The 13280-nt window shown below is 39.9% G+C and overlaps 1 non-coding gene across 1 annotated transcript; it reads right to left on the bottom strand.

Annotated features, from left to right (window-relative positions):
- Nucleotides 1-7350: 7350 nt before the first annotated feature.
- Nucleotides 7351-7458, bottom strand: LOC130952401 (small nucleolar RNA R71). Its single transcript, XR_009074581.1, has one exon. It is a non-coding gene; the product is annotated as a small nucleolar RNA R71 (small nucleolar RNA).
- Between the last annotated feature and the right edge of the window lie 5822 nt (nucleotides 7459-13280).

Below are 13280 nucleotides of genomic sequence, written 5' to 3' on the forward strand. Positions count from 1 at the left end.
TTGTCAGGCACACGTTCATGGATTGAGGGAGGTGATGAGTGTCACGGATCATCACCTCCTTCATAATTAAGCGCGAATAAACATCTTAGATCGGAACACACACACGTTTGAGTGAAATAGAAACAATTGCATTAATTCATCGAGACGCTGCAGAGCTCCTCACCCCCAACAATGGAGTTTAGAGACTCATGCCGTCAAAGTGTATAAAATTCAGATCTAAAAATGTCATGAGGTACAAAGTAATCCTCTAAAAGTTGTTTAAATAGTAAACTAGTAACCTAGGTTTACAGAAAATGAGTAAACTATGATAGATAGTGCAGAAATTCACTTCTGGGGCCCACTTGGTGTGTGCTGGGGCTGAGACATAAGCTTCTCACGTGCCTGGGGCTGTTTTGGGCGTTCAACGCCAGGTTGTAACCTGTTTCTGGCGTTGAACTCCAACTTGTAACCTGTTTCTGGCGCTGGACGCCAGACAGTAGCATGATACTGGCGTTGAACGCCAGTTTACGTCATCTATCTTCGCGCAAAGTATGAACTATTATATATTGCTGAAAAGCCCTGGATGTCTACTTTCCAACGCCGTTGAGAGCGCGCCAATCGGACTTCTGTGGCTCCAGAAAATCCATTTCGAGTGCAGAGAAGTCAGAATCCAACAACATCAGCAGTCCTTTTTCAGCCTAACTCAGATTTTTGCTCAGCTCCCTCAATTTCAGCCAGAAAATACCTGAAATCACAAAAAAACACACAAACTCATAGTAAAGTCCAGAAATATGATTTTTGCCTAAAAACTAATAATATTCTACTAAAAACTAATTAAAACATGCTAAAATCTACATGAAAATACCCCCAAAAAGCGTATAAAATATCCGCTCATCACAACACCAAACTTAAACTGTTGCTTGTCCCCAAGCAACTAAATGAATAAAAGAGGATAAAAAGAAATCAAGAAGCAATAATATCTCAGAGTTTTAAGTGAAGCTCAGATTCTAATTAGATGAGCGGGGCTAGTAGCTTTTTGCTTCCAAACAGGTTTGGCATCTCACTTTATCCTTTGAAATTCAGAATGATTGGCATCCATAGGAACTCAGAATTCAGATAGTATTATTGATTTTCCTAGTTAAGTATGTTGATTCTTGAACACAGCTACTTTTATGAGTCTTGGCCGTGGCCCTAAGCACTTTGTTTTCCAGTATTACCACCGGATACACAAATGCCACAGACACATGACTGGGTGAACCCTTTTCAGATTGTGACTTAGCTTTGCTAGAGTCCCCAGTTAGAGGTGTCCAGAGCTCTTAAGCACACTCTTTTTGCTTTGGATCACGACTTTAACCATTCAGTCTCAAGCTTTTCACTTGGGCCTTCATGACACAAGCACATGGTTAGGGACAGCTTGATTTAGCCGCTTAGGCCTGGATTTTATTTCCTTGGGCCCTCCTATCCATTGATGCTCAAAGTCTTGGATCCTTTTTACCCTTGCCTTTTGGTTTTAAGGGCTATTGGCTTTTTCTACTTGCTTTTTCTTTTTCTTTCTTTTTTTTATATTTTTTTTGCCACATTTTTTTCGCAAGCTTGTTTTTCACTGCTTTTTCTTGCTTCAAGAATCAATTTCATGATTTTTCAGATCATCAATAACATTTCTCTTGTTCATCATTCTTTCAGGAGCCAACAATTTTAACATTCATAAAATTCAATATAAAAAATATGCACTGTTCAGGCATTCATTCAGAAGACAAAACGTATTGCCACCACATATAAATAATTAGAATTTTCCTTATTAAGAACTCAAAAAAAAAATATTGCCTCTTTACTCTAAAAATCTACTACTTTATTCATGTTTGATGATGATGAGAAAAATAAATTATAGCTTAATTGGAGATAAAATCAAAATAGAGATACTAATTACTACTACTCCTATATAACTTCTAAGGTAAATTTCTATAAAAATACTATCACAGAGTTAAAGCTTAAAATTAGAACTTAACAACCTGTATTTTGGGAAGTGGATGTTCCTCTAGTCTGTGGGGTGCTTGGTCCTTCAAGGAATAGCTTCTGACGCTTTAGTTCCTTCAGTTCACATCCTTGCTCTTCATGTTCCCTTAGGTGCCATGATCTTGATGAGTTTTAGCTCAGTGATCATGGCAAATCACACCAAACTTAGAGGTTTGCTTGTCCTCAAGCAAAAGAAAGGAAAGGAGAAGAATAGAAGGAGAGGCAATTTCTAAATCCAAAAGATATGATGAGTTGAAAAAGATTTGGATTGGAAAAAGATTTGTCTTTATGAATTAAGATACATTTGACATTTTTGAAAATGGGATTTTAGAAATTAGTGTTTTTAGAAATTAGGATTAAAATTTTTGGAATTGAAGGATGATATTTTAAAACATGTTTATGCAAGAAATTATGAATTGAAACATAAAAATTAGAAAATTTGTGAAGAAAAACAAATTTTACCTCCTCCCCACCATTCTGGCGTTAAACGCCCAAATGCTGCTTGTTTTGGGCGTTTAACGCCCAATTGCTGCTTCTCCTGGGCGTTCAACGCCCAGCTGTTGCTTCTTTCTGGCGTTGAACGCCAGGAAGTCCTTTGTCACTGGGCGTTTTTCTGAACGCCCAGGACGCTATCAATCTGGCGTTAAACGCCCAGAAGGTGCTTCTTTCTGGCATTCAACGCCCAGAAGATGCTCCTTTCTGGCGTTTAATGCCCAGATGGCTACCCTTACTGGCGTTGAATGCCCAGTGGGTGCTTCTTTTGGGCGTTCAACGCCCAAAACATTTCTTACTGGCTTTTTCATGCCAGTGAGCTTCCAAATTTCCCTGTAACTCTGTGAATTCAATCAATTGCTATTTTACCTTTTGAAGATACTCTGACATATATCTGTAAAAATCAATTAATTAGCAGAAACAAATAAAATTAAATTTTGTGAATGGCTGGGTTGCCTCCCAGTAAGCGCTTCTTTAATGTCGTTAGCTAGACTATTACTGAGCTTTTAATCAAGTCTCAGTTTTGAGCATTCTTGCTCAAAATTGCTTTCAAGATAATGTTTAACTCTCTGTCCATTAACAATGAACTTTTTGTTAGATTCATTATCTTGAAGCTCTACGTATCCATATGGTGATACACTTGTAATCACATATGGACCTCTCCACCGGGATTTTAATTCCCCGGGGAATAATTTGAGCCTAGAATTAAATAGCAGAACTTTCTACCCCGGCTCAAAGACTCTAGATGACAATTTCTTATCATGCCCTCTTTTCGCTTTCTCTTTGTAAATTTTTGCATTTTCGAAAGCATTGAGTCTAAATTCCTCTAGCTCATTTAGTTGGAGCAATCGTTTTTCTCCAACTAACTTGGCATCAAGGTTTAGGAATCTGGTTGCCCAATAGGCCTTGTGTTCCAGTTCCACTGGCAAGTGACATGCCTTTCCATACACAAGCTGGTATGGAGAGGTCCCTATAGGGGTCTTGAATGCTGTTCTGTATGCCCACAGAGCATCATCCAAGCTTCTTGCCCAATCCCTTCTACGGTTAATTACAGTCCATTCCAGGATTCTTTTGAGTTCTCTATTTGAGACTTCAGCTTGCCCATTAGTTTGTGGGTGATATGGAGTAGTGATGAGCGGATAATTTATACACTTTTTGGCATTGTTTTTAGTATGATTTTGGTAGTTTTAGTTTAGTTTTTATTATATTTTTATTAGTTTTTAGTTAAAATTCACTTTTCTGGACTTTACTATGAGTTTGTGTGTTTTTCTGTGATTTCAGGTATTTTCTGGCTGAAATTGAGGGACCTGAGCAAAAATCTGATTCAGAGACTGAAAAGGACTGCAGATGCTGTTGGATTCTGACCTCCCTGCACTCGAAGTGGATTTTCTGGAGCTACAGAATCCCAATTGGCGCGCTCTCAACGGCAGTGGAAAGTAGACATCCTGGGCTTTCCAGCAATATATAATAGTCCATACTTTGCCCAAGATTTGATGGCCCAAACCGGCGCTCAAAGTCACCTACAGAAATTCCAGCGTTAAACGCCGGAACTGGCATAAAATTTGGAGTTAAACGCCCAAACTGGCATGAAAGCTGGCGTTTAACTCCAGAAAAAGTCTCTACACGAAATTCCTTCATTGCTCAGCCCAAGCACACACCAAGTGGGCCCGGAAGTGGATTTTTATGTCATTTACTCATCTCTGTACACCCTAGGCTACTAGTTTTCTATAAGTAGGACCTTTTACTATTGTATTTTCATCTTCGGACATCTAGTTCTTGGATCATTTGGGGGCTGGCCTCACGGCCATGCCTAGACCTTGTTCTTATGTATTTTCAACGGTGGAGTTTCTACACACCATAGATTAAGGTGTGGAGCTCTGCTGTACCTCGAGTATTAATGCAATTACTATTGTTCTTCTATTCAATTCAGCTTGTTCTTGTTCTAAGATATCACTTGTTCTTCAACTTGATGAATGTGATGATTCGTGACACTCATCATCATTCTCACCTATGAACAAGGTGACTGACAACCATTCTTGTTCTACAAGCATCTGAGGCTTAGTGAATATCTCTTAGATTCTTTAACCGGAATCCTCGTGGTATAGGCAGGACCTGATGGCGGCATTCAAGTGAATCCGGAAGGTCTAAACCTTGTCTGTGGTATTCTGAGTAGGATTCAATGACTGAATGACTGCGACGTGCTTCAAACTCCTGAGGGCGGGGCGTTAGTGACAGACGCCAAAAGAATCAATGGATTCTATTCCGGTCTGATTGAGAACCGACAGATGAATTCCGCTATGCTGTGACGGAGCATATGCAATCGCTTTCACTGAGAGGATGGGAGGTAGCTGCTGACAACAGTGAAACCCTACACGAGCTTGCCATGGAAAGGAGTAAGAAGGATTGGATGAAGGCAGTAGGAAAGCAGAGAGACGGAAGGGAAGGCATCTTCATACGCTTGTCTGAAGCTCTTGCACCAATGACATACATAGTATCTCTATCTTATCTTTTATGTTATTTTCGTTCATCACCATATCCATTTGAGTCTGCCTGACTAAGATTTACAAGATGACCATAGCTTGCTTCATACCACCAATCTCCGTGGGATCGACCCTTACTCGCGTAAGGTTTATTACTTGGACGACCCAGTGCACTTGCTGGTTAGTTGTGCGAAGTTGTGTAATGCCATGGAATTGAACCACCAAGTTTTTGGAGTTCATGACCAGGGATTATGAGAGTTGTGAAAAGTAGTGATCACAATTTCGTGCACCAAGTTTTTGGCGCCGTGCCGGGGATTGTTCTTGTGTATGGACAACTGACGTTCATCTTGTTGCTTAGATTAGGTATTTTTTTTCAGAGTTCTTAAGAATGAATTCTAGTGTTTCAAGGTGATGTTCTTATCATCACCAAGCTGATTGATTCTCATCAATTTAGCTCTTGAATGCAATGTCCTGCTGAAGCTTTGCCGGCCATGTCTAATTCCTTTAGACTAAAGCTTTAGACTAACATTGCATGATTCCTGGAATTCTCATTAAGAATTTTGATACCTTTATTTTCCTTTTCACTTAATTTTCGAAAAAAACCAAAAAAAAAATTTACAAAATCATAAAAACCAAAAATATTTCTTGTTTGAGTATAGAGTCTCATTTTAAGTTGGGTGTCAATTGCATGTTTCTGTTCTTATTGCATCATGCATGTGTCTTCATTAATCTTCAAGTTGTTCTTGATGATTTCCTTGTTTTGATCTTTGAATTCTATTGACTTGAGTGTTTTGTTGTTTCTCATATGCATTCTCATCTTGTTAGTGTCAGTAGTATACAAACTGCTAAGTTTGGTGTCTTGCATGCATTGTTATTTGATTTTAGTTGCATTTTGACTGTTCCTCATTATTAAAAATCCAAAAATATTTTTAATTTGTGTCTTTTCAAGTCAATAATACAGAGAATTGAAGATTCAGAACATACAGCAGAGGAATTATACAGAAAGAGCTGGGCATTCAAAAATGCCCAGTGAAGAAGACATACTGGCGTTTAAACGCCAGCCAGGGTGCCTGGCTGGGCGTTTAACGCCCAAAAAGGGTGCATTTTGGGCGTTAAACGCCAGAATGGATACCATTCTGGGCGTTTAACGCCAGGATGGTGCTAGGGGGAAGATTTTGTTTTCAATCAATTTTTTTTTTCAAGTTTTTCAAAATCAAATCTTTTTCAAATCTTATCTTTTCAATCAAATGTTTTTCAAAACTAATTTCTTTCCTTTTTCAAAGATACTTACTAACATTAATGATTTGATTGAACATTTTTGCCTTTTCTGTTGAGGAAGGTTTTATGTTTGAATCATATCCTTTCTTGTTAGGCAAGTCATTAACTTTCAAATCAAATTTTTTTTAAAATGTTTTTCAAATCATATCTTTTTTTTAAAATGTTTTCAAATCATATCTTTTCATCACATCTTTTTAAAACCAATCATATCTTCTTAACTACATCTTTTTCAAAATAGTTTTCAATCAATCTTTTGATTTCTAATTTAAAAATCTTTTTCAAAAATCACTTGGTTTCTTTTCCACTTTGATTTTCGAAAATCAATTAGTGTTTTTCAAAATGTTTTCAAAATATTTTAATTAATTTTCGAAAATTACTTCCCTCCTTCTCACATCCTTCTAGTTATGGAGTACCACTCCTTCTCAATGCACAATTCGAACCTTATCTAAGTAAAGTTCGAATTCTTCTTCCCTTCTTCTTTTATTTCTCTTTTCCTCTGACACCTCAAGGAATCTCTATACTGTGACATAGAGGATTCCACATTTTCTTGTTCTCTTCTCTTTCTATGAGCAGGAGCAGAGACAAAGGCATTCTTGTTGAAGCTGACCCTGAACCCGAAAGGACCTTGAAGAGAAAGCTAAGAGAAGCCAAAGCACAACTCTCTTTAGAGGACCTGACCGAATTCTTCAAAGAAGAAGAAGACATGGCAGCCGAAAACAACAATAATGCAAACAATGCAAGGAAGGTGCTGGGTGACTTTACTGCACCTACTCCTGATTTTTATGGGAGAAGCATCTCTATCCCTGCCATTGGAGCAAACAACTTTGAGCTTAAGCCTCAATTAGTTTCTCTAATGCAACAGAATTGCAAGTTCCATGGACTTCCAATGGAAGATCCTCATCAGTTTTTAGCTGAATTCTTGCAAATCTGTGACACAGTCAAGACTAATGGGGTTGACCCTGAGGTCTATAGACTGATGCTATTTCCTTTTGCTGTAAGAGACAGAGCTAGGATATGGTTGGACTCTCAACCTAAAGAAAGCCTGGACTCTTGGGAAAAGCTAGTCAATGCCTTCTTGGCAAAGTTCTTTCCACCACAAAGGTGGAGTAAGCTTAGAGTGGAGGTCCAAACCTTCAGATAGAAGGATGGGGAATCCCTCTATGAAGCTTGGGAAAGATACAAACAATTAATCAGAAAATGTCCTTCTGACATGCTTTCTGAATGGAGCATCATAGGTATTTTCTATGATGGTCTCTCTGAACTGTCCAAGATGTCTTTGGATAGCTCTGCTGGAGGATCTCTTCATCTGAAGAAGACACCTACAGAGGCTCAAGAGCTAATTGAAATGGTTGCAAATAACCAATTCATGTACACTTCTGAAAGGAATCCTGTAAACAATGGGACTAGTCAGAAAAGGAGTTCTTGAGATTGACACTCTGAACGCCATTTTGGCTCAGAATAAAATATTGACTCAACAAGTCAATTTGATTTCTCAAAGTCTGTCTGGAATGCAAAATGCACCAAACAGTACTAAGGATGCTTCATCTGAGGAAGAAGCTTATGATCCTGAGACCCTTCCATGGAATAGGTGAATTACCTAGGAGAACCCTATGGAAACACCTATAATTCTTCATGGAGAAATCACCCAAATCTCTCATGGAAGAATCAAGAGAGACCTCAACAAGGTTTCAATAACAATAATGGTGGAAGAAACAGGTTTAGCAATAGCAAGCCTTTCCATCATCTTCTCACAACAGACAGAGAGTTCTAAGCAGAATACTTCTGACTTAGCAACAATGGTCTCTGATCTAATAAAGACCACTCAAAGTTTCATGAATGAAACAAGGTCCTCCATCAGAAATTTGGAAGGACAAGTGGGTCAGCTGAGCAAGAAAGTTACTGAACTCCCTCCTAGCACTCTCCCAAGTAATACAGAAGAAAATCCAAAAGGAGAGTGCAAAGCCATAGACATGGCCGAATATGGAGAGGAAAGAGAGGAGGAGGACGCCACTGAGGAAGACCTCAGTGGGCGTGTACCATCTCCTCTGAGTTCCTCAATGAGGAACAATGGGAATCTGAGGCTCAAAATGAGACCATAGAGATTCCATTGGACCTACTTCTGCCATTCATGAGCTCTGATGAGTATTCTTCCTCTGAAGAGGATGAGTATGTCACTGAAGAGCAAGTTGCTAAATACCTTGGAGTAATCATGAAGCTAAATGACAAGTTATTTGGAAATGAGACTTGGGAAGATGAACCACCTTTGCTCACCAAAGAACTGGATGACTTGTCTAGGCAGAAACTGCCTCAAAAGAGGCGGATCCTGGGAAGTTTTCTATACCTTGTACCATAGGCACCATGACCTTCAAGAAGGCCTTGTGTGACTTAGGGTCAAGTGTAACCATGCCCCTCTCTGTAATGGAGAAATTAGGGATCTGTGAGGTGCAAGCTGCAAGAATCTCATTAGAGATGGCAGACATTCAAGAAAACAAGCTCATGGACTTGTAGAGAATGTTTTGGTGAAGATTGAAGACCATTACATTCCTACTGATTTCATAGTCCTAGATATTGAGAAGTGCATGGATGAATCCCTCATCCTTGTAGACCCTTCCTAGCCACAGCAAAGGCTGTGATTGATGTTGATAGAGGAGAGTTGATCATTCAAGTGAATGAAGAATCCTTGGTGTTTAAGGCCCAAGGACATCCCTCTATCATCATGGAGAGGAAGCATGAAGAGCTTCTCTCAAAACAGAGCCAAGCAGAGCCCCCACAGTCAAACTCTAAGTTTGGTTGAACCCCCACATTCAAACTCTAAGTTTGGTGTTGGGAGTTCCAACACGGTTCTGAGTATTTCTGAGGCTCCATGAGAGTCCTCTGTCAAGCTAATGACATTAAAGAAGCGCTTGGGAGGCAACCCAATGTTTTATAGTTAACTATTTTCTTTTGTTATTTTATCTTTTTTGTAGGTTGATGATCATAAGAAGTCACAAAAAACAATGAAAAAAAGCAAAAACAGAATGAAAAACAGGAAGAAAAGCACACCCTGGAGGAGAAGAAGCTGGCTTTAAACGCCAGTAATGCTAGCTGTTGGGCGTTTAACGCCCAGTCTGGCACCATTCTGGGCGTTTAACGCCAGAAAAGGGCACCAGACTGGCGTTAAACGCCAGTAAAGGACAACAACCTGGCGTTAAACGCCAGGAATGGGCATCAGCCCGGCGTTTAACGCCAGAAATGGCTCAAAACGTGATTTTGAGTGCCATTTGGTGCAGGGATGACTTTTCCTTGACACCACAGGATCTGTGGACCCCACAGGATCCCCAACAACCCCACCACTCTCTCTTTTCTTCACCCATTCACCAATCACTCAATACCTCTTCCCCATAACCCTTCTTCACTCCTTCATTTTCACACAAACTAACACCACTTCTCCCCTCTTTGGCCGAACACGCCATCTCCCTCTCCTCCATTTCTTCTTCTTCTACTCTCTTCTTTCTTCTTCTGCTCGAGGACGAGCAAACCTTTTAAGTTTGGTGTGGTAAAAGCGTTGCTTTTCGTTTTTCCATAACCATTTATGGCATCCAAAGCCGGTTCAACTGAGAAGGCATTACCTCAAGCCCATCACCAAGAAAGGGATGGAGCAAACAAGAGACCCCTCTCAACAAGAGATCCCTGAGATACCCCAAGGGAGCACTTTCCTCCACAAGACTATTGGGAGCAAATTAACACCTCCTAGGAGAATTGAGTTCCAACATGGGACACCTAAGGGTGGAGCACCAGAACACTCCATTCTCCTCCATGAAATAAGAGAAGATCAAAGAATCATGAGGAGGAGCAACAAAGGCAAGGAAGAGACATTGAGGAGCTCACGCACTCCATAGGACCTTCAAGAGGAAGGAAGAGCCGCCATCACTAAGGTGGACCCGTTCCTTGATTTCCTTGTTCTTTATTCTTCTGTTTTTCGAATTTTAGTGCTTATGTTTATCTATGTTTGTGTCTTATGATCATTAGTGTCTTAGTCTAGCCTTAAGTTATGAATGTCCTATGAAACCACCTCTCTAAAAGAAACTGTTTTTATCACAAAAGAACAAGAAGTACAGGATTTCAAATTCATCTTTAAAACTAGCTTAATTAGTTTGATGTGGTGACAATACTTTTTGTTTTCGAATGTATGCTTGAACAGTGCATTTTTTATGTCTTTGAATTGTTGTTCATGAATGTTAAAATTGTTGGCTCTTGAAAGAATGATGAAAAAGGAGACATGTTACGGAGGATCTGAAAATCATAAAAATATTCTTGAAGCAAGAAAAAGCAGTGAACACAAAAAAAAAAAAGGGAGCAAAAAGCAAACGAAAAAGAAAAAAAAAGAAAGAAAAGAAGAAATAAGTTGTGATCCAAGGCAAAAAAGAGTGTGCTTAAGAACCCTGGACACCTCTAATTGGGGACTTTAGCAAAGCTGAGTCACAATCTGAAAAGGTCACCCAATTATGTGTCTGTGGCATGTATGTATCCGGTGGTAATACTGGAAGAACAGAGTGCTTTGGGCCACGGCCAAGACTCAAGAAGTAGCTGTGTTCAAGAATCATCATACTTAACTAGGAGAATCAATAACACTATCTGGATTCTGAGTTCCTAAAGAAGCCAATCATTCTGAACCTCAGAGGATAAAGTGAGATGCCAAAACTGTTTGGAGGCAAAAAGCTACTAGTCCCGCTCATATAATTTGGAGCTATGTTTCATTGATAGTTTGGAGTCTATAGTATATTCTCTTCTTTTTATCTTATTTGATTTTCAGTTGCTTGAGGACAAGCACAATTAAGTTTGGTGTTGTGATGAGCGGATAATTTATACACTTTTTGGCATTGTTTTTAGTATGATTTTGGTAGTTTTAGTTTAGTTTTTATTATATTTTTATTAGTTTTTAGTTAAAATTCACTTTTCTGAATTTTACTATGAGTTTGTGTGTTTTTCTGTGATTTCAGGTATTTTCTGGCTGAAATTGAGGGACCTGAGCAAAAATCTGATTCAGAGACTGAAAAGGACTGCAGATGCTGTTGGATTCTGACCTCGCTGCACTCGAAGTGGATTTTCTGGAGCTACAGAAGCCCAATTGGCACGCTTTCAACGGCGTTGGAAAGTAGACATCCTGGGCTTTCCAGAAATATATAATAGTCCATACTTTTCCCAAGATTTGATGGCCCAAACCGGCGCTCAAAGTCACCTACAGAAATTCCAGCGTTAAACGCCAGAACTGGCATAAAATTTGGAGTTAAACGCCCAAACTGGCATGAAAGCTGGCGTTTAACTCCAGAAAAAGTCTCTACACGAAATTCCTTCATTGCTCAGCCCAAGCACACACCAGTGGGTCCGGAAGTGGATTTTTATGTCATTTACCTCATCTCTGTACACCCTAGGCTACTAGTTTTCTATAAGTAGACCTTTTACTATGTATTTTCATCTTCGGACATCTAGTTCTTGGATCATTTGGGGCTGGCCTCACGGCCATGCCTAGACCTTGTTCTTATGTATTTTCAACGGTGGAGTTTCTACACACCATGATTAAGGTGTGGAGCTCTGCTGTACCTCGAGTATGCAATTACTATTGTCTTCTATTCAATTCCGCTTGTTCTTGTTCTAAGATATCACTTGTTCTTCACTTGATGAATGTGATGATTCGTGACACTCATCATCATTCTCACCTATGAACAAGGTGACTGACAACCATTCTTGTTCTACAAGCATCTAGGCTTAGTGAATATCTCTTGGATTCTTTAACCCGGAATCCTCGTGGTATAGGCAGGACTGATGGCGGCATTCAAGAGAATCCAGAAGGTCTAAACCTGTCTGTGGTATTCTGAGTAGGATTCAATGACTGAATGACTGCGACGTGCTTCAAACTCCTGAGGGCGGGGCGTTAGTGAGACGCCAAAAGAATCAATGGATTCTATTCCGGTCTGATTGAGAACCGATAGATGAATTCCGCTATGCTGTGACGGAGCATGCAATCGCTTTCACTGAGAGGATGGGAGGTAGCTGCTGACAACAGTGAACCCTACACGAGCTTGCCATGGAAAGGAGTAAAGGATTGGATGAAGGCAGTAGGAAAGCAGAGAGACGGAAGGGAAGGCATCTTCATACGCTTGTCTGAAGCTCTTGCACCAATGACATACATAAGTATCTCTATCTTTATCTTTTATGTTATTTTCGTTCATCACCATATCCATTTGAGTCTGCCTGACTAAGATTTACAAGATGACCATAGCTTGCTTCATACCACCAATCTCCGTGGGATCGACCCTTACTCGCGTAAGGTTTATTACTTGGACGACCCAGTGCACTTGCTGGTTAGTTGTGCGAAGTTGTGTAATGCCATGGAATTGAACCACCAAGTTTTTGGAGTTCATGACCAGGGATTATGAGAGTTGTGAAAAGTAGTGATCACAATTTCGTGCACCAAGTAGCTACCCTGTGGCTAACTCCATAACGAACCAAAGCAGAGTAAAGCTGTTTATTGCAGAAATGAGTGCCCCCATCACTGATTAATACTCTAGGGGTACCAAATCTGTTGAAGATGTGTTTCTGGAGGAATTTTAACACTGTTTTAGTGTCATTAGTGGGTGTTGCAATAGCCTCCACCCATTTGGATACATAATCCACTGCCACCAGAATATAAGTGTTTGAGTATGATGGTGGGAAAGGTCCCATGAAGTCAATACCCCATACATCAAACAACTCAATCTCCAAGATTCCTTGTTGAGGCATGGCATAACTGTGAGGTAGATTGCAGATCTTGGCAACTGTCACAATTAAGTACAAACACTCGGGAATCTTTATAGAGAGTAGGCCAGTAGAAGCCACATTGGAGGACTCTTGTGGCTGTTCGCTCACTTCCAAAATGTCCTCCATACTGTGATCCATGGCAGTGCCATAGGATCTTCTGCGCTTCTTCCTTAGGCACACATCTACGATTACTCCGTCTGCACATCTCTTGAAGAGATACGGTTCATCCCAAAGATAGTATTTTGCATCTGTGATCAATTT

This window comes from Arachis stenosperma, chromosome 9, assembly GCF_014773155.1.
Source record: "Arachis stenosperma cultivar V10309 chromosome 9, arast.V10309.gnm1.PFL2, whole genome shotgun sequence".
NCBI lineage: Eukaryota > Viridiplantae > Streptophyta > Magnoliopsida > Fabales > Fabaceae > Arachis > Arachis stenosperma.